This window comes from Solea senegalensis, unplaced genomic scaffold (assembly GCF_019176455.1).
Source record: "Solea senegalensis isolate Sse05_10M unplaced genomic scaffold, IFAPA_SoseM_1 scf7180000016449, whole genome shotgun sequence".
Lineage (NCBI taxonomy): Eukaryota > Metazoa > Chordata > Actinopteri > Pleuronectiformes > Soleidae > Solea > Solea senegalensis.
Window position 1 is genome coordinate 45,001 of NW_025321800.1, and position 19,929 is coordinate 64,929.

Consider the following 19,929-nt stretch of genomic DNA (forward strand, 5'->3'; position numbering starts at 1 on the left):
TAGTATCTATTTATTATTCACACCATCCCTCATAAAAGGCTAATGAGCATTTGTTTTGATGACAGTAAAAATGCAGGAGAGAAGGATTTATGTTTGTTAGCGGCTAATTATGCAGCAGTGATTTGTCAGCGACGTCTGCTCCACACCGACGACACACAGCCAAGCTTATTATTATTATTATCATTATCATCATTATTATTATTGTCATAAGCTCCTCCCACCAGACTACCATGGACAGACACACTTCTCTGTGACGGATGATCGCTCACAAACGAGCCGAGTCGTCTGAATGACGACAAGGGGATATGATATGGCGCCACCTTATGGACAGTTTACAATGAAAATATAATCAATACTATTTCAGAATATCTTCTTCAGTAAAGTATGTATTGGTGGGACTGAGATTTGGCGCCCTCTCTCTGTCTCTCTGTGAACTGTCCTGTGATCTCCTCAGGTCAGTGGATTTCCATTAAAATGAAAGATTATTGATCAGTAAACCTGTTCATTGATGACTGAGTGAACGGTGTCATCATTAAATCCTCACATAATTTATCATAAAACAATGTCAGACCTTAATCTGGTTACAGGATTGAGATTTTTTCTCTTCTTCACTTTTAATTTGAAACCTTTTGCTGATGTTGTTTTTATATTTTTTAAATCATGTTTTAAAAACCTCCCTAATAATGACTTAATATTTATGTCAGTCATGAGTTGACTGAGAAAGAGGGCGGAGACCCATTTACCTGTCTGTGATTGGCTGATCCACCTGTACGTTATACATTTTTTTATGACATTATTTTTACTTTTCTCACTTTTTACAGATTTAATTTAATTTAATTTAATTTAATTTAATTTAATTTAATTTAATTTAAAACCATTAAAGTTTAAATAAATAAACAAAACTCTAAATGAATCCAGAATTTCAAATCCACCTGAAGTCCCGCCTCACTCTGTGTGTTTGTTGGTTTATTAACACTTCCTTGTTTCTGACCAATCAGCAGCCGCCCTCGTTCACAAAGAGCCAATCAGAGACCGTGTGACGCGGGTGCTGGGGGCGGGGCTTCTTCCACCCGCGGTTTGAAGCAGAGTCTCTCCTGAGGCTAAAGTTGAATTAACTTTAATTTTATGAAAAGAAAACGACGACGGAAACCGAGACGAAAACGCGACGAAAACGCGACGGAACGATTTAACAGGTGAGACATTTACAGACTGACGTCATTAAACCAACACTAACATTAAAATGTCCGCGCGAACCGTGTGTTTAGCTCGCTAGCTTAGCTAAATGCTAACACAGCCCGATGCTACACGAGTAAATGCTAGTTTTATAATGTTTAATAATGTTGTATAACGTTTTATATAATGTCGTATTATTTCGTGTAATGTTTAATAATCAGCACAGGGACTTCAGTGTGGAGAGAAACATGTATTCATTTAAACCATGTTTATTTTATATTTTTTACCAGTAAAAGTTAGTTTAGAGAGATTCTTGTTAGTGAAGTCAGATTTTACATAACACCGTCCATAAAAAACAATAAAAGATTAATATTACTGCTGTTTTTAAGCTTCTGGTTCATTTTAGAATAATTGTAATTTATTAGTACTCAGAGTTACTCAGGAATTTAATAATATTACATTTTCTTCATTGTGCTTTAGAATTTGATCTCAGATTTTCTTATTTTATCGCTTTTATGATTTTATTTATTTTCTGCCATCTGAGTGTCATTTTATTTTGTTTTATCTGATTTTCATTAATGTCCTGTAAACCACTCTCTAACTTATTTAAAAGGCACTTTATAAATAATATTAATGTTTATATTATGGCTGCAATCACTTGATCCAAGATGGAACTGCTAAGCTGGTCACTGAATGCGATCAACAAGAAGTGCAGGTTCTGGTGAACCTAGTTGCCCAGATGGGACCTTCATGGCTGGCTACATTCGAGACGGATGGGATGAGTGGAAAGTCGTGTGCCTGGATGTGGAGGATGTGGAGGACGTGGACGATGTGTACATATTCACATTCATGACGATTGGAATGCTCTCTCTGGGATGTGGTATGTTCCTGCAATACCACCAGGGGGTGGAGTGGCTCAGTGGTTAAGACCCTACCTTGTGTACCAAAGACATCATGGTCGCAAGTTCGATTCCACCCCTGGCTAATTGTACCTGATTCCATTGTAAGTCGCTTTGGAGATAAGCGTCTGCTAAATGACATGTAATGTAATGTAATACCGGAAACTGAGAGAAAGATCGGCAATGAGTTGATCAATGAGTTGATCAATGTGAAGGTGGAAAGCGTAATAACAAAGAGAGTCATGGTTGGGCTGCGCTCCGACGTCTCCACAACCCTGGAGCACGTGAAAAGAATGGAGAAGCAAACCGAGGTGAATCCTACAGATGAGATGGATGACTAAAGGGCAAAAAGAAAAAAAGAAAATGAAGCATTGACCTCTATTGATTGGATTATTTTGTGACTGTGGGAAGTTGAATATGCCAGGCAACGAGTCGATAGACACATGTGCAGACACACATGGAGTCTGATTCGACTGTCTAGAGCTAGACTACATCTCTGAGTGCTACCTGATGCTGAAACATGTTTTCTTTGTCAAATGTCATAAGAAAAGAATAATTATGTAATGTATGATGATAATGGGGGCGGGACTTGATAAGCTTTTGCTTTTCCCACTTTCCCTTTCGGTTATGTGTATTGTGTGAACTACACTGATGTGTGATGAGTGATCTAAATGTCATGACCGAAATGAACATATTAATAAATAAATGATGCATTAATTATTAATCATTACTAAATTAATTGTCAACTATTTTGTTAATTGATTAATCAGTTTGAGTGTTTTGTTTTTTTTAAAGTAGGGCTTGAATCACAGGGTCCACGATATCAATTATATCACGAGACTGTGACAATCAATATCCATCATATAAAGATATCTGTGTCCGTGAAGAAGAGTTAAAAGTGTCTCTGTTCTGATGAAGAGTCGCGCATGTTGTCGGACGCATGTTCAGCATCAGCGTGGTGTGAGCGGCGTCATGACTTAGAATGAGTGACTGAACACAGCAGAGACATTAACGTCTCAGAGGTGAGAGAAGGTCGTCGACCTCTCGTGTCTCGTCTCCTCGAGACCTGCTGGCCTTCACCTGTTCCCCCCCCCCCTCCACTCCTCTGCCACCCCCCAACTCCCCCGCTGTCTTATCAAACGTGACTGATTGCTGTAATCTGGACTCGAGGCAGCCATTAAGCAAATTACCTGAATCATTGTGAGGATTAGTCTCATTAACACATGATTAGCATGGAATTAAAATAATGAGTGTTTAACTTGTGATCTCTTCCAGTTGTTGAAACAGCTTGATCGGCCACGTCGGGTTGAAGGAGGGGCAGCGCCGTGTGTCAGGGGATCAAACCTGCAGCTGCAGGGATGGACCGTCCACAAACCACCACCTCCCCCACAGGGACTGCCCTCACCTGGATGGACTGAGCTCAGCTGGATAGACTGACCTCACCTGGACCACCGTGAGTCGACCAGCACAAGGTGATTGTCACTCACACGGCTATGTCTCTGTTTTCATGGTTGTTTTAAATGAAAAGAGGTCAAGTGCCATAAAACTAACTAATTAACTCACTCACTGACTAAAAGCCAGAGTCAGCCAGAAAGGAATGTTTTTTTTTTTTTTTTTACAAGCTGCAACGATTATTGATTATGAATTTATTACTAAAGTAACTATTTTAATAATCGATTAATCAGTTTGTGTATTTTTTTTAATAATTAAAATCAGTTTCTGTCATTTTTCAGCTTCTTAAATGTGAATATTTCCTACTTTCTGTCATTTTTCAGCTTCTTCAATGTGAATATTTCCTACTTTCTGTCATTTTTCAGCTTCTTCAATGTGAATATTTCCTACTTTCTGTCATTTTTCAGCTTTAAATGTGAATAATATTTTTTTCTATTTTCTTTTCTGTCATTTTCAGCTTCTTAAATGTGAATATTTTCTACTTTCTGTCATTTTTCAGCTTCTAAATGTGAATATTTTCTACTTTTGTCATTTTCAGCTTCTTAAATGTGAATATTTTCACTTTCTGTCATTTTCAGCTTCTTAAATGTGAATATTTTCTACTTTCTGTCATTTTCAGCTTCTTAAATGATATTTTCTATTCTGTCATTTTTCAGCTTCTTAAATGTGAATATTTTTCATTTACAGCTTCTGTCATTTTCTTCTTAAATGTATATTTTTCTATGTCATTTGTCTTAAATGAATATTTTCTACTTTCTTTCTTAAATGTGAATATTTTCTACTTTCTGTCATTTTCAGCTTAAATGAATATTTTCTACTTTCTGTCATTTTCAGCTTCTTAAATGAATATTTTCTACTTTCTGTCTGCTTCATTTTTCAGTTCATTTTCAGCTTCTTAAATGTGAATATTTTCTACTTTCTGTCATTTTCAGCTTCTTAAATGAATATTTTCTACTTTCTGTCATTTTCAGCTTCTTAAATGTGAATATTTTTCTACTTTCTGTCATTTTTTTCATACTGTCATTTTCAGCTTAAATGTGAATATTTTCTACTTTCTGTCATTTTTCGTCATTTTCTCAGCTTCTTAAATGTGAATATTTTCTACTTTCTGTCATTTCAGCTTCTAAATGTGAATATTTCATCAGCGTATTTTTCTACTTTCTGTCATTTTTCAGCTTCTTAAATGTGAATATTTTCTACTTTCTGTCATTTTTTCTTAAATGTGATATTTTCTGTCATTTTCAGCTTCTTAAATGTGAATATTTTCTACTTTCTGTCATTTTTAGCTTCTTAAATGTGAGTATTTTCTATTTTCTGTCATTTTCAGCTTCTTAAATGTGAATATTTTCTGGTTTATTTTCTCCTTTAAACAAATAAATAATTTAAACTTAATCATTTTTAGTTTGTGGACAAAATCGACATTTGCGAACATCGTCATTTCCACGTTTGACAAACACTGAGCAATATTTTAACACATTTTCTGAACCAAACAACTAATCCAATAACCAATGCATGAAGTGATGATGAAAATAATCATTAGTTGCAGCTCTAATTACTTTTAATGTTCCCACAATCCACTCTTGTTCTCAGCAATGCGTTTGCCAACTTAAAATGGCCCTGAATAAAATGAAGGAAATACAATTACTGAACAAGATATATCATGATATTATCAGTTTTGAAATATAAAAATACTGTAATGGATGTAATAAAGTTAGACTTTTAGCACTGACCCTGTAACTACCATCACTGACCTTGTTGGAGGGACAAGTGTATTTAATTTTTTTTTTTTTTTACTCTTGCCACAGCTTTACCATCACTAGACGTAATTTCACTTTATGACAGAACTGTATGGACAAGCTTTTAATGACTGAAGTAACAGAAGAGAGGTGGGTGAAACCACAGCTACCTGCAGGGGGCGATAGAAAAAACAAAAAAGACTTGTGTAATAAAATCTCCGTCAGTTTAAGTCTATGATATCTGTCACATGATCATGTCTTTCACTGAGTTCAAATGTCTGATTTTGTCACTTCAGATTGACCTCAGTGACACAAAGTGACCACACGAGGCAACAGAGGAAGAGCAGCTAAAATCACTGATTTTCTCTCTGGGGTTTGGTGTGGGAGAGTGAGTGTGTGTGGGGTGGGGGGGAGAGTGAGGGGTTTACAAACTTCAGTTTCCTGTTGGAAAAGTGTGTCTCACAGCGAGATAAAGATGTGAACATGTGACATAGATATCGTACACAAGTCTTTTGTTAAGTGGGTAAAGTTTGTATCGTTCTGTTGTTGGAACTCATGTCAATGTAACACACACACACACACACACCTCACAAAACCACGGTTAGAACTATTTAAACGTTTTTGTGCATTCACACAAGAATCATTTTCACACAAATCGTTGGAAAACTGGTCATGCACATGTGAGCCGCCTCGCTGACTGGACGAGGCTTCTCGCTGTTCCCCCTAATCCCAGACTGTGCACAATCTTAATCTGTCACAGTAAACCTGTTGACTGTTACCTCAGAAACACTGCTGATTTACTGCACTCATCATCATCATCATCATCATCCGAGGCCCCGCCCACCATTCACCTCTCTGATGGGGGGGGTAGTTCACCTTCTGCTTTTATCTCAACAGAAGATTTATTTTAATACCACAAATGTGTATTTTAGTAACCACTAAGTGTAGTTAAAAACTATAATGCTAACCTGCTGCTTGGAGATTATGTGTCCTGAATGACATTATGTTGTATCAGTGTGTGTGTGTGTGTGTGTGTGTGTGTGTATGGGGGGGGGGTATGGATGTCAAGTGCTCACCCAGAAGCAGGATTTAATATCATCCACAGTAGCCAGAACAATTCCTTTCAGCACTAATGAAAACAATAGCAGCACTAAACACTGCAGCCTACATTTAATTTAATCTCTGAGGGATTATCATCCCAGGCTCATGTCACAGTGTAAGACGACAGCGACAACCTCGGGAATATTAAATACATTTCCTGTGCAGATGCTCCGACAGCCATCGGCGGGATAATGTCAACAGCTTTTTTCCTGAGTTTCTTCATATGCGTGGAATTACTTCATGAAACATTAATGGCTTTTTATCTTTGTCGAGGTTAAGCTTTGAATGTCATGACATGAAGGGGGCGGGGCTTGAGGATAAAACATTTGTGTTAATGGCCTTGTGTTCCTTTGGCTTTGGTTAAATTAAATGGCAGCAGAAACATCACACAGCATGTAATATATACACTTTAAATCTTTTTAAAATAGAACTTTTATTATTCACCTGCAGTGAGCTCATGCAGAAGCTTTTCTCTTTAACTGTTTAACCTCCATGTATAATTCTGTATTTTGCGAGACAATCGTTTAACAATGATGATGAAGAGATAAAGTGTAGGATTCAGAGGAGTTACAGCTGTGAACGTACAGGACTGACAGACACGAGGACAAAGTCAAACACTTACTACTAAGATATGGAAGACTTAAACTGACGTCTTCTGTTCAGCTTCTTAAAAGTGAATATTTTCTGCTTTCTTTGCTCCATAAAACAAAGAAATCATTCAAACTGAATCAGTTTGTGTTGACGTTTTTTGAAAGATTGATGGATAATGAAATTAAATAAACTCAGCAGCAGCATGTGGTCCTCAGATCTAATATATGTATATTATATCTCTATGTGGTGACATGAGACCAGACCTGGTCTGGGATTGTGGATCGTAAGTCTCGTAATATTTATTATATTAAATAAATGTGTGATATAGCTGAAGGACTATAAATATTGATTTGAAAATAAATATATGGAATCAACAAAACTACATTTAAAAAAGTCACCTCTTTAATTTTCAGCCTGATTATTCGTTATAGCAGATTTATAGTCAATATGATTGTATCGTTCATTTAAAGACAGCAGGTTTTGTCTATTTTAAGATCATGTGATACACATCATGAACAGTGGATTATATTTATTTTACAGTATATTTACAGTGTGCATGAGTGCAGAGAAACCACCTGTGTGCAGCTTTATATCCACATATATCTGTTATATCAGGACACAGACTCAAACATATATGCACATTATTTATCAGACATGTCATACAGGCATACAGACAGACAGCTGGACTTTTACAGTGTGATTCAGTCTCACACACGTGTGTTGAAAATGTCGACAAACTGGGGAGCTGCAGCCAAAACAGTGCAGCAATTGGTGAGTGGCCTAATTCCTCACGTTGTTGCAAATCACAGCTGTGATGTGATGCGAGCAGCAGCAGCAGCAGCAGCAGCAGCAGCAGCAACAGCAGCGACGCCTCTGCCGCCGTGTTGGCGTCCTGCTCTGAAAAAGTCATCCTAAGGACATCGCAGCGCTGCCTAATTGCAGTTGATTAATAAAACACTAGCACAGGCAGCAGTTGGCAACTCCATTATTGTGTTTCTCCAGCAGATTAATTGCAGTGAACAATATGAAGCTGCCACCAGTGATAGTGAGACTCTGGATACAAAGGGAGTCATCAAGAGCGAACGCCGCTCGCATCAGTCACTTTAAATAGCTCACTTACTGATTACTCTGGTCTGTAGCACATAGGCATTAGCGCTCTGAGCTAACAGATGCTGATATTCACTCACAGTAACATCACACCGAATATCAGGGATTTCACCTGATCATCGTTAACTTGTCACATTAGAAAAATCCTGTCCAGATCACCAACGTACAGTCTTAGTGATTTACTTTGAAGTGCCACAAGGGGGAGCTACATGTTTCCAGTCATCCCAGGATCTCGTGATTTATCACGCACTCATTCAAGTTTCTTGTTTCTCACTAAAAAATATGTTTTTCATCTGTTTGTTTGATTTTTAAATATTGGTAATGTTTTTACAGTTTAGCTACATGTTTTAGCTGTTTCCTCTAAATCTTAATTTTCAGTGCATGTGTTGGAGATTGAATAAAATACAATTAAAATAGAAAAATATTGTTTGTCAAAAATGAGGTTCTCAAATGTCTTGTTTTTGTCCACAAACCAAAATGATTGAGTTTGAATGATTTCTTTGTTTTAGGAAGCACAGAAACCAGAAAATATTCACATTTAAAAAGCTGAAAATGACAGAAAGTAGAAAATATTCACATTTAAGAAGCTGAAAATGACAGAAAGAAGAAAATATTCACATTTAAGAAGCTAAAATGACAAAGTAGAAAATATTCACATTTAAGAAGCTGAAAATGACAAAAGTAGAAAATATTCACATTTAAGAAGCTGAAAATGACAAAAGAAGAAAATATTCACATTTAAGAAGATGAAAATGACAGAAAGAAGAAAATATTCACATTTAAGAAGCTGAAAATGACAGAAAGAAGAATGTTCTGAAAATGTCAAAGTAGAAAATATTCACATTTAAGAAGCTAAAATGACAAAGTAGAAAATATTCACATTTAAGCTGAAAAATGAAAAAAAAAAAATACTCACATTTAAGAAGTTGAAATGAAAAAGAAAAATATTCACATTTAAGCAGAAAAGAAAAAGAAAATTCAGTAGAAAGAACACACAAGAAGCTGAAAAATGTCAGAAGAGACACACATTTAAGTGAAAATGAAAATATTCACATTTAAGAAAAAATATCATTTATGAAGTACTGAAAATGACAGAAAGAACAATGTTCACATTTAAGAAGCTGAAAAGTCAAAGTAGAAAATATTCACATTTAAGAAGCTGAAAAATGACAGAGGAAAATATTCACATTTAAGAAGCTGAAAAATGACAGAGGAAAATATTCAGTAATATATTGAATTATTATAAATAAGTTATGTATGTATAAGTTATATAGTTATAATAGTACTTGATTTATAGTTGGATTCCTATTTTCTTCTGACCCAAATGTGTGTGACGTCGTTTAAAGAGTTTAAAGCAGATTTTTATGATAATATCACATTGACTCACACTTTTTTTGATCAGGATCATCATGACATTTTTGTTGCGCCTGATATTTGTCAAAGAACTTATCACAGAACTTATTTCAGACTTTATCACAGAACTTATTACAGAATCACACTGTGACTGTTCTTCATCAATAATCAGTAAATCAGTAAAGCAGATCACATACTTGATCAGGATCATTGGTTGCGCCTGATATAAAGTTATCATTATTTCACATCATTATCAGAATCACACTCTGATGTAAATCAGTATCGAAAGTGATCCTGAACGAATGACTGAATGAACGGCATTAGCTTCTACATCTGCTCCACTTCTATACTAGCGCCCTCTACAGCGATTTATTTATTTATGTTTATTTTATTTTTTACAATGAAGAAAATGTACATTAAAAATATTATGATGTTAATTTTACAGCAGAGACCTCTAAAGTCTGACACAGGGAAAAACTTATAAAGCACTTTATATTATTTATATTTATATATGTATCAGAGATAGTGATTTGATGATTAACGTTTTTAGGAAAAAGTTGATCAGTTACTGAGACTATTCATAAGACTCTACGTCAATAATGACCTTATCTGTGGGGCATCTATGACCACAAGGTGGCAGCAGCAAGTATCAAGTCAGTGGACTTTATGTGCTGGGATTTACGAGGTTTCTTGAATGCATCTCGTTAGTTTGACACGCTGAACTCTGCATCATTATAGGTTAGAATATCTGGATATACGATGAATAATGCCACTGAACATACACACACACACAGAGACTGGTGCCTGTTGGCGGTGCCGCCTCTGAAGTTTGAGCTTTGGGCTCCGAGTGTGTTAATGAAGTCGGGCTGAGGGAGATGAGCGGCTGCCTCCCCTCTCCTCACCCCCTCTCCTCCCTGACGACAGCAAATAGCCAAGGGCAATAGCCGATAACTAATGTGTGGAATATTGCAATTAGCATGGCAAAGTACTTACAGGGATCAAATTAAAAAATTCATTAACGTCCGCACTTAATTAAGAAACACTTTTGGGTTTACATGATAAATTATGACACCTATTAAATCTTCCAGTGCAGGCTGTAATGGCCTTCTTTGCTCGTGGGTATAGACACTGTTTCTCCTCAGGTTCATGGAAGTCTCCAAGGACCTGGGGTATTTATTAGAGAGTTTGATGAGGAATAATGTTTCCCTGCCAGGATTCAGGAGCGGCCATTTTGGGGCAGATGTGTGTGTGAGTGAGTTTCTTTGCTTCTCCTCCTTCCTCCTGTTGCTGTTGTAGCCCAGTGTTGGTTTTTAATTGAAACAAGACTGGAAAAGAGCCTCGAGACAGACAAGTTGTTAGAAGAGAATTAAAAAGAATATCACAGGATGGATAGTTACATGAGTTTGACAAGTTTCCACTTAAAGATGTGGCTTTTATTCTTGTCCTGCAGCTCTTTATAAAACATGCTTATTTAAAAAAAAAAGTAGCTTTTCATAATCCATTCATCTGTCCTTTATTTTCACCATTAATCGAGGACTTGTTTGGCCCAAAAAAATATTTATCAGTGTTTGTGGAAATGATGTTAAAATATTCACATTTAAGAAGCTGAAAATGACAGAAAGTAGAAAATATTCACATTTAAGAAGCTGAAAATGACAGAAAGTAGAAAATATTTACATTTAAGAAGCTGAAAATGACAGAAATTAGAACATTATCACATTTAAGAAGCTGAAAATGACAGAAAGTAGAAAATATTCACATTTAAGAAGCTGAAAATGACAGAAAGTAGAAAATATTCACATTTAAAAGCTGAAAATGAAAGAAAGTAGAAAATATTCACATTTAAGAAGCTGAAAATGACAGAAAGTAGAAAATATTCACATTTAAGGACAGAAAGTAGAAATATTCATTTTAAAGCTGAAAAATGACAGAAAGTAGAAAATATTCACATTTAAGAAAAGAGAAAATATTCACATTTAAGAAGCTGAAAAATGACAGAAAGTAAAACGACAGAAATTATTGACATTTAAGAAGCTGAAAAATCTGATTGAAACTGGTTTAAATTCTAAGGAAAACCACAAATCAATGAATCGATTATAAAAAAAATGAATGATAAATTTAGTAAATGACAGAAAGTAGAAAATATTCACATTTAAGAAGATGAAAAATGACAGAAAGTAGAAAATATTCACATTTAAGAAAATGACAGAAAGTAGAAAATATTCACATAAGAAGCTGAAAATGACAGAAAGTAGAAAATATTCACATTTAAGAAAATGACAAAAGTAGGAAGCTGAAAATGACAAAGTAGAAGTTTATTCAAAGCTGAAAATGACAGAAAGTAGAAAATATTCACATTTAAGAAGCTGAAAAATGACAGAAAGTAGAAAATATTCACATTTAAGAAGCTGAAATGGACAGAAAGTAGAAAATATTCACATTTAAGAAGCTGAAAATGACAGAAATTATTGACATTTAAGAAGCTGAAAAATCTGATTGAAACTGGTTTAAATTCTCAGGAAAACCACAAATCAATGAATCGATTATAAAAAAAAATGGATGATAAATTTAGTAAACACTTCACTGACTCTCATATTCGTCAGTATTGATTTTTATTATTATGCCAGATTCCATCTTTGAAGTGGTGGAATAAGTCATTTAAATTGTTTTGTTGTAAAACCGATGATATTTTAACACATCAGTATCATCACATTTGATATAAGTCCTTTATTATTAGATTACTAAATTAAACTGATTGAATGTTTTCTGTCATTTTTCGGCTTCTTAAATGTGAATATTTTCTAGTTTCTCTCATTTTTCTGTTGATTGTGTTGAGTATTAAAATCAGTGTGCTGCTCTGGTCTGTTTTAAGAGGAAAAGTTAGTTGTTTGTTGATAACACTTGGTTCTTTGACTCTCTTCCTTCTGTCTTTAATTGAATAAACTTCACTCGGTGGTCTTGAAGAGTCTGGGTCTGGTCTCTGTGGTGAACCAGTTTAGTTTCCCCGTCTGCTGTTTGTTGGCCGGTGTCCGATCAGAGTTAATTATTTCAGCATTACATGCATGGCTTTGCTAACTCTTCCTCCTTCAACCCTCTGAGTGAATAATTGGCAGCGTGTGTGTAAAAAATGGCCGGCGGTCAAGTCATGAGCGAGCAAATCTGCGGCTAATTTGAAGTCTTGAAGCCGCGCCCGGCTCGCTTCTGTTAGATTACTTAAAACAAGTGTCCGGAGCCGTGTGCCATGACTCAATTATTAACTGTGTATTTCATAATGTTGCTGACAATATGTTAACGTGTTTTTTCGCCTCCCCCCGCCGTGAACAGATGGGTCCTTTTACTTTATTTTCCACATCAAGTCTGATTATTTCTTGGTGCCAAAAGCCACCTGCCGTTCCTCGGTCTCTCCTCTCATTATTTATGTTGCTAACACACAGCAGGACTTGTTATCAGTTGGATGGCGTCTTAATAAAGGAAGGGACATCAACATATTGACATCATGTTCAAGGGGAAAATTTATCATTGTGCAGACGCAGGGCAGAGGGGGAGCACCGGAGCGCCGGATCACCGGAGCGCCGGAGCGGATCAGGCCACGTGCCAACACCTCGGAATCTGACCTCCTTTTGTTCCCTGACTCCTGAGCTCTGTCTCTCCTGCTCACATCTGAAGAACCATGTGATGGTAATTAGGCCAAAGCCCATTAAAAAGTCAAATAAGAGAGAATACATTATCATTGAGGAGCCAGTACCTGATGATTTTCAGCCAAGTGTGACAGAGAAGGACGAAGACACAAAGTGCTGCTGCTGCACCAAGACAGAAAAGTTCCATTGTTTACTGTAGTGAGAATAAACCACACTGGATTCTCTGTCCCTTTGTTATCCTGGTTAATTGTTACTGACACAACCAGAAACAACCCAAGTCAACAGTGTTGTACTGTTTCACTGTGTCTGTGTCGCGTGACAAAAGACTCGATGAATAAAATCTGTCAGTTGAAGTCTCTACCATCTCTACGTCACATGATCACGTCTTTGTCTCACTGACGTTTGTAAAACGCTCACTCTCCCACACCAAACCTCAGAGAGAAACTCTGCTGCCTCGTGTGGTCACTTTGTGTCACTGAGGTCAATCTGAACGTTAGATTGCAAACACTGAAGTGACAAATTAAGACATTAGAACTTAGTGTGTGTGTGTGTGAGAGAGAGATGTTAAAATCGCTGATTTTCTCTGTGGACTTTGGTGTGGGAGAGTGAGTCTTTTGTCAAAGGTCCACTGTTATAATAATAATATTAATATATACTTTATTAATCCCCTTAAGGAAATTCTTTCTCTGCATTTGACCCATCCTAGAATCAGGAGCAGTGGGCTGCCACACTGAGTAGCGCCCAGGGAGCAATGGGGGTTGGGTACCTTGCTCAGGGGTACCCCAGTCCTTTTGACCTGGTGGGGACTTGAACCGGCAACAAGCCAAGTTCCCTTTTCACTTGGCCACGGGCTGCCCTAAGCATTACATTATAGCCATTATAGCATTACTTACAGTAAATTTGTTTAAAGTATAGCTTAATTATTAACCAAATAAATTGCCAACTATTTTATTGTCAGACTTTCAGATTTTTCAGCTTCTTAAATGTGAAAACTAGATGTTTGAGAAACACTGATCAATATGTTCTGATGTTTTATTGATAAAGTAAACCATGGATGAATGATGAAGTGTAGTGAGGAGAGGACGTATCGCGATTCTCCTCTCGTTACTGCAGCCAGTCGTCGCTGAGCTCCGATGCATTAACACAGAAAGTTTAAATAAATAAATCCTGCCGTTAATTTTCTCTCTCTGTGTGTGTGTGTGTGTGTGTGTGTCCCAGCAGTGTAAACCTCTCAGAAGCAATATGTAATTAAACTCAGAGAGCATATTCTTTAATCCTAAAGGCTATTAGAGATTTATGGTCAGTACATTGTCTGAGCTGCACAAAGGCTTTTCTTCTGCTCGCTGCACTCTGGTGGATCATAGCGTGAGCCCATATATGTTCTTAAATGGGTAGATAAAGGTTTTGTAACCCTTTTTAAATCTGCCTGTGTAATGGGAGTGCTACAGTGGCTTAGTGGCCTCGCGGGGTAATACGATGGAAAAGCTTAGACAGGATAGAGGAATGTGTAATTATAATGCATCAATCATCATCATCAATGACATATTTCTGAACCCAGCCCCAGTCACATTAGACACATGTGAAATAGTAATTACACTATATTCGTTTTTTAGCCAGCGGGGGATTAAAGCAGCAGAGTATGTTTAATTGTAAGTGTTCTACATTTGATTAAGAGTGACGTATCCCCCCGACAGGAAGCTCTCTAACCACATCAATACTTCACTTAATTACTACTTTTATTTAGCTGGATTCCATCTTTGTTCCCCAACTCTGAGGACTTTTCCTCTCATTTAACCTTTCTTTAAAAGATGACAGGAACTTCACTTTTATTAAGAGGTGCAACTAAGTCTGTGTGACTTATGTTTAAGTCTGGATCCTGATGTACAGTAAGAGATATATGTGGATGTAAAGCTGCATACACTGGAAACACCGTTAAATACACTGAATATACACTGTTTGTTTTATGTACTCAAGAAACCAGAAAATATTCACATTTAAGAATCTGCAGAATGAAACTTTGTTTCATTTCATTATTTTAAAAGAAACACTCAAACTTATTAATCCATTATCAAATAGCTGTGCATTAATTTAGGAATTGATTCATTAATACATTAATACTTTGAAGGTTAAAGATTTACAGCATTCATCTCTTTGATAACCAAATTGAAATATGACTAAATGAATCCACTGAGTAGATTCTGTGTATGATAATAATAGCAGCATAGCAAGCATCGAATTCATTAATGGATTCAAAATAAAAAGTCTACAGATGAATAAGAATGATGAAAATAACTGTTAAAGTTTGTGAATCCAGTGAATTGTTGTTGTTTTTATTAAACAGCTGCTGTAGCTGTGTGCACACACACACACACACACACACACACACACAGTCATGAAGTTAAATTCATTAAAACTCTGTGTGATTTATCGCAGGTCTTTGCAGCTCTTCCTTTTGAATTATAAAATCTTGCAATTAACAGATTGAGCGGACGTTTAACCCCCGTGTGGAGGGCGAGTGTGTGTGTATGTGAGTGAGTGTGTGTTACACACTCACTCACACACACACACACACACACACTCACTCACACACTCACTCTCAGCAGCAAAGTTTAAGAAGCACAGAGAAAAGCTTGAGCAGCAGAAGCAGAGAAGTTATGGTTATGACTTGGTCCTGTGAAGAAGAACACTGGGAGGGTTATTAGTGTGTTTTAATTAGTATGCAAATGTATGTCTTTATGATCAGTGTCTCCTCTTTCTTCATTAGATTTCATCTCTCTATTTATCCTTCAACAAAGAGAAAGACTCAGTTCCCTGTGTCTAATTTATCGCTCTGTAATTAATTTCAAATGCATTAGTCATTAATCAGACACGTCTGCACAATTATGTGCTCAGAATCCCTGCTCACCTGTCCATCGTCCTGTCCCGCACTGTGTTCTGCACTGTCCCACAATGTCCCTCAGTGTCAGTGTGAGTGAATCACCCTGCGCTAGTGTCTTCTGTCTCACATCAATAAGACACTTCTCTTCTTATATTTATGTATTATAATGATTGACATGTGACAGTAAGGCCTCAGTGATATCAGTCATGACACCATGAGAGCACAAGGACAGAGACATAATCCTCTGATATGATCTATATTATATATTATAATATATACATGTAAAAGATCACTGACCTCTATAAGTGTCCAACCTCATGCTCTCATGTGGACACTGTGAAGATTGAACCACTATCACACATCAGACATCAGAGATCAAAGATCACACATCAGAGATCAAAGATCACACATCAGAGATGAACGATCACACGGCAGAGGTCACACAGAGATCAATGATCACACATCAGAGATCAACGATCACACAGCAGAGATCAAAGATCACACATCAGAGATCAAAGATCACACATCAGAGATCAAAGATCACATCAGAGATGAACGATCACACGGCAGAGGTCACACAGAGATCAATGATCACACATCAGAGATCAATGATCACACATCAGAGATCAATGATCACACATCAGAGATCAACGATCACACATCAGAGATCAAAGATCACACATCAGAGGTCACACATAGATCAAAGAACACATCAGAGATCAACGATCTCTCTCTCACACAAACACAGGTTTAATGTGGTGTGTATATCACAGGAAGCAGCCTTGATTAAATCGCCTCCTTCGTGTGCGTCTCTGTCGGAGCTTTGTCTTTTTAATCACAGCTGAAGAAGACACTACTGCAGTGGTGTGATGATGATGATGGTGAAGAAGATCACATGGTGACACATCAGCAGTAGTAGCAGCAGTAACAGCAGCAGCAGCAGCAGTAAAGGCAGTAACAGCAGCAGTAAAGGCAGTAGCAGCAGCAGTAAAGGCAGTAACAGCAGCAGCAGTAAAGGCAGTAACAGCAGCAGTAAAGGCAGCAGCAGCAGCAGCAGTAAAGGCAGTAACAGTAGCAGCAGTAACAGCAGCAGCAGTAACAACAACAGCAGTAAAGGCAGTAAACACAGCAGCAGCACATTTGAATGTTCCTCCAGTATCAGCTGTTCTCAGTGTGACATTGACGTCATGGTTACGTTCACTTCCTGTCGTCAGTGTTTGTGCTGCAGTGAAGTCTCACACACACACACACACACACACACACACGCACACACACACAGCAGCTGCAGTAAAACATCAGAGAAAAAGACAAGTGCTGAGATTGAGGCGTAAATCCTGGTCTTCTTCCTCCTGCTGCTGCTGTTAAACACACACACTAACACACAACTACATTTGTGTGTGTGTGTGTGTGTGTGTGTTCAGAGGAACATTAAAACAAATGTTTACAGACTACAGTGTTAGCAGCGAGGCTAACAGCTGGGACAGTCACGGGAGCAGGTGACGTCGGGGCACGATCACACACACACACACACACACACACACACACTGGGGCTCAGTGAGGAGTCTTCATAAATAATCTGGCAGCAATCTGCTTCTCCCTTCACTCTCTTATTAATTACTTTTATGGCCAAAATCAAACATCTGTCATGTGAGAATATACAAATGAATTATGCAGCTTCTTCCCGTCACCGTCCATATAACACTGCAAAGAGGAAGTTTCCTCAGGAGAACCAACAGATCACTGATTTCTTCTTGTTTTCATTGTGACTGTGGACAGATTAACAGAGATTACCTGCAGCTCGTTATCTTTATTAAACCTTTATTGATCCTGATAAAGTCCCCGCACTTGTTCACAAACAACTCTGATGATATGAAAATGTGTTTGTGGGATTTTAAAGTATTGTCGTGATGACGTGACTAAAGTCAGGGAAATCCCACCATGATTGAAGAACAACTCTTTTTTTCATCAACTCTGCATTTTCTTTTCTATCTTCACTGTCACAGGGGGAGCTATGTATCTGAGAGCTGGCCTATCTATTACGTCACTTCCAGGTACCTGGCCAATCACAGGACAGTCCACGTTCTGGGGGTGTGGTTTTGGTCTGAAACTTGGTCTCGTTTGCAGCGATTAGGAGGTTTTTAATCATGAAAACAAGTAAATATATGTAAGTAGACCTCCATAACTAACATATATGTGTGACAGTGAAAACAAGTTAATATATGTAAGTAGACCTCCATAACTAACATATATGTGTGACAGTGAAAACAAGTTAATATATGTAAGTAGACCTCCATAACTAACATATATGTGACCGTGAAAACAAGTTAATATATGTAAGTAGACCTCCATAACTAACATATATGTGTGACCATGAAAACAAGTTAATATATGTAAGTAGACCTCCATAACTAACATATATGTGACCATGAAAACAAGTTAATATATGTAAGTAGACCTCCATAACTAACATATATGTGACCGTGAAAACAAGTTAATATATGTAAGTAGACCTCCATAACTAACATATATGTGACCATGAAAACAAGTTAATATATGTAAGTAGACCTCCATAACTAACATATATGTGACCATGAAAACAAGTTAATATATGTAAGTAGACCTCCATAACTAACATATATGTGTGACCATGAAACAAGTTAATATATGTAAGTAGACCTCCATAACTAACATATATGTGTGACCATGAAAACAAGTTAATATATGTAAGTAGACCTCCATAACTAACATATATGTGACCATGAAAACAAGTTAATATATGTAAGTAGACCTCCATAATTAACATATATATGTGACCATGAAAACAAGTTAATATATGTAAGTAGACCTCCATAACTAACATATATATGTGACCATGAAAACAAGTTAATATATGTAAGTAGACCTCCATAACTAACATATATGTGACCATGAAAACAAGTTAATATATGTAAGTAGACCTCCATAACTAACATATATGTGACCGTGAAAACAAGTTAATATATGTAAGTAGACCTCCATAACTAACATATATATGTGACCATGAAAACAAGTTAATATATGTAAGTAGACCTTCATAACTAACATATATATGTGACCATGAAAACAAGTTAATATATGTAAGTAGACCTCCATAACTAACATATATATGTGACCATGAAAACGAGTTAATATATGTAAGTAGACCTCCATAACTAATATATATGTGACCATGAAAAACAAAGTAGACCTCCATAACTACATATATATGTGACCATGAAAACAAGTTAATATATGTAAGTAGACCTCCTCCATAACTAACATATATGTGACCATGAAAACAAGTTAATATATGTAAGTAGACCTCCATAACTAACATATATATGTGACCATGAAAACAAGTTAATATATGTAAGTAGACCTCCATAACTAACATATATATGTGACCATGAAAACAAGTAAATATATGTAAGTAGACCTCCATAACTAACATATATGTGTCATACAAGCATTAGATGTCACCTTTAATCTGTGGATAATTTTCTCCATGAATCGTTTGGTCCAAAAATCTCAGAAAACCTTAAAGAATGTTGATCGGTGTTCGTCAAATGTCCACAAACCAAAATGATTCACCCACAATGATTTCTTTGAAGAAAATACTCACATTTAAGAAGCTGAAACAATCGGAAATCTAGTTTTAATCATGAAAAAAGCTTCGAAGCGATTAATTGATTATCAAAATAGTTGTCGATTAATTTAGTAATCGATTTATTGATTAATTGTTTCAGCTCTAATCTTCTGTCTTTTCTTGATTTTTCTTGTCCTTTCTTTATTTTCTTGTTTTTTTGATTTTCTGTCTTTTCTTGTTTTTCTTGTCTTTGATTTTCTGTCTTTTCTTGTTTTTCTTGTCTTTGATTTTCTGTCTTATTTTTCTTGTCTTTGATTTTCTGTCTTTTCTTGTTTTTCTTGTCTTTGATTTTCTCTTTTCTTGTTTTTCTTGTCTTTGATTGTCTGTTTTTTCTTGT

At 36.5% G+C, this 19,929-nt stretch overlaps 1 long non-coding RNA gene across 1 annotated transcript; it reads left to right on the forward strand.

The window, feature by feature from the left end:
* The first annotated feature begins 1,069 nt into the window (after nucleotides 1–1,069).
* On the forward strand, nucleotides 1,070–13,264 carry LOC122763082. The gene is made up of 3 exons (XR_006358859.1): nucleotides 1,070–1,193; nucleotides 3,348–3,544; nucleotides 12,940–13,264. It is a non-coding gene; the product is annotated as an uncharacterized LOC122763082 (long non-coding RNA).
* The last annotated feature ends 6,665 nt before the right edge of the window (nucleotides 13,265–19,929 follow it).